General features: G+C 39.8%; 1 pseudogene; it reads right to left on the bottom strand.

Moving 5' to 3' along the window:
* Window positions 1-391: 391 nt before the first annotated feature.
* LOC100597099 lies at window positions 392-2198 on the bottom strand (annotated as a pseudogene).
* Window positions 2199-2994: the final 796 nt, after the last annotated feature.

Below are 2994 nucleotides of genomic sequence, written 5' to 3'. Positions count from 1 at the left end.
TTGCCCATGGCATAATAGCCATCTTCCAAACTTCTCATATGTTAAGGCTACTTTTTTTTCTAATCATTTGAAGTTACAGAGAAGGTAAGATTCTTTCAAGGGTTTTGGTGAGTTTTTTTCAAAGTTTTATTCCTTAGGTAATATCTTTGTAATCAAAGAGACCAGGCTGAGTCCCAGCCTCATTCCTTGTCAACTGGGTAACTTCAGAAAAGTGTTTTAACTTCTCCAAATGCTAGTTTCTTCCACTATAACATGAGGATAGTAAACACTGACCATGAAGGGTGATCATAAGGATTAATGAGATAAGGTGTGTAAAGATAGCCTCACTCATGGCCACGGTCACTGCTCAGCAAGAGAATGTAGCCCTTATCACTATATTGCTGAGACTTTATTAACTAACCTTTTGCCCTATTAATTTCATGACCCCTTTTAAAAATAGGTAAGTGTCAGAAGAAGATCCTATAATGTCAATGAGTGTCCTATAAAGGTTAATTAGGACTCCAAGATATCTCAAACTTAATTGTTCATATGCCCATTTAATGATTTTCTCTCTATTTTCCTTTTTTTTCCCCCAGAATAAATGTCTCTTTTCTAAGCTCTAAATGAAGAGCATGTGACCATTCCTCAATGAGCTCATTTACATGTTTTGGATTGTTTGGTTGAGAACCAGCTTGAGTACTTTTTAGACAAATTGTGGTCATTTCACCGTCCACTCTCTTCTGACTCAGAATATGGAATTTGTTCAGTGTATTTTCAAAAAATCCACATTTCTGTTTCAGGTAAAGAAAAACATCTGTGTTGAGCGAAGTATTTCTCCACTTCTAGTAGTCTCACGTACTAAGGTCCAGACTGACTCCAAAGAGTTATCGCCTCTCTGTACATTCCTCTGGGGGCTCTATTTATTCTACTTTATCCCTCTCACTGGTAAAATTTGTCTTTTTTTTTTTTTATAAAAGAGAACTTACTTTGACTTGCAAAGATTATTCGAGCCTCGTTGACAGCTAGAAATCATCCTTCCATGGAGAGTCTTCCATTGGCTTCCAAAGGACTGAAGCTTAAAGTTGGGAATTTCTTTTTCAGGTTCATTACCAGAATTTCCCCAGTAACCTCACTTCCAAAAACAGAAAGATCAAAGATAGCATTTACAGAGCTGAAGATCTTGTCACTAAAATGAGAGACTGTGAGTTCAGCATGTCCAGCCTTCCTTGTTAGCTGGCATTTCTTATATCTGATGACATTCTTCGCAACTTTTTTTCTTTGCATATTACAGATGCAACTCCCTGGGATTCTTGTTGGATATATCACATCTTCGACATCTCCACCCTCATTCTTAATATCTTGGAAGTGCCTTTTCACTAATATGGCCAATAATTGATCACTAAAGAGGACAAACGGAAGACCAGCAACTACAACTGTTCTTTCAAAGCTTTGGATTCCTTGACATTCAAAACTGATGCCCTTCGGATGTTTCCACTTCTGGCCAACGCACCAAAATGTTACAGTTTTGCCAATGCACCACAACGTAGCAGTCTCTCATAGCCAGCAGCCCGAGATACCACCCAGAAGTTCTCTTGTTTCACTACCAAGAAAGTTAAGGAGTGTGGATACCAAGGGTGAGGTTGGAGCGAAAGTTTAATAAGCCAAAGAAGAAAGCTCTCTGCTGCAGAGAGGGGACCCGGAAGAGGGTTGCCACCACTCCAGTGTTAAGAGGACATCCCATGGGGACTTGCCATGCATCAAATGTTCAAGTATTACCATATTGGGCATATTGGGAGCAGAGAGCTCCAAAGGACCAGAAGTTTTATCCATACCAATGGCTGTAGTAGCATGTCCAAGCCTTTAAGTGAGTCTTTCTTTTTTTTTTTTGGCTGAGGGGGTGGAATCTTATTTTTGACTAACTTCCTCTGGGCATTATTTCTAAAGAAGAGAAATTTAAGATCTAACTTCCATATAGCGGGGTTATGCTCATTAATCCCACTCCTTATAATTGCAAATTGAAGAAAAAGGATGTTCCCCAAAGGAACGAAGGTTGGAGGAAAACCTTTAGCCCTTCTTTCCAGGAGTAACTGATCTGACAAGGATGGCAGAACACCAATTATTGGCCTCCGCTTTCTTTGGCCTTCTTTCTTCCTATATGCCAGAACTCCAGCAAGCACGTATGTATTCTTGGGCTTGGCAAGGGTGAGGTCAGGTGCCATCTTCTATCCAACTGGTGGCTCTGTCCACTCTACCAAGTCAACTCTTCCCAAGTTTAGGCTCCAAAGTCCAGTTAAAGGGTTAGAATATGATAAAGACCATTTCGATTTCCAGTCTAAACTGCATTCTACAATTTGGCTTCATTGGCAATGCAGCACGTATCTGAATCTCCATCTTACCCCTCATTCTCAACTTGGAGATTTGATTATCTCCCACAAACCCCATACCTCATATGGTTTTCATATAGCCATCTTGCATTGGACCCTAATTTACCTCTCCAGCCATATCGATCTCTCTTTTAATTATCCTAGTATATATACTTTTATTTTCCCAAAATCCTTAGGTTTTTGTGTCCATTGAAGATTTAACTGGTGGCTTATAATCCATCCACGTGGGCATTCACAGTGTTTTTTAATAATGAGTTTAATACAACTAATATAATTTATGAAAATCTGTCGTTGCTGAATATGACATAAAAATTTAGGTGAAAAGCAAAGTAGCTTTGGGCAAGGGGTTGAAGAAGTGACCCTACACAAGGTTTAGTCAATAAGGAGAAAACCCAGTAAATCCAACAAGAGAAGGCTGCTTCTACTAGTCCCACCTCTAACAAATGTTATTGATCTTTCAAGGGTTTGTGCTTAGGCTGCCCAGGCTTCTCCCATCCCAGCCTTCTCCCATCCTGCCACGTAACTTTTCTTCTCCCTCTTTTCCAACCTTCCCTACACAATTCAAAAATTAGAGATGCCCTACCGTCATCCAAGTTCTCTTCTAAACTGCAAATGCCCAAGGGATGGTAAA

Source organism: Nomascus leucogenys, chromosome 21, assembly GCF_006542625.1.
Source record: "Nomascus leucogenys isolate Asia chromosome 21, Asia_NLE_v1, whole genome shotgun sequence".
In the NCBI taxonomy this organism is placed as follows: Eukaryota; Metazoa; Chordata; class Mammalia; order Primates; family Hylobatidae; genus Nomascus; species Nomascus leucogenys.
The sequence above is the reverse complement of the archived record's forward strand: the minus strand, read 5'-3'. Positions and strand labels throughout refer to the sequence as shown.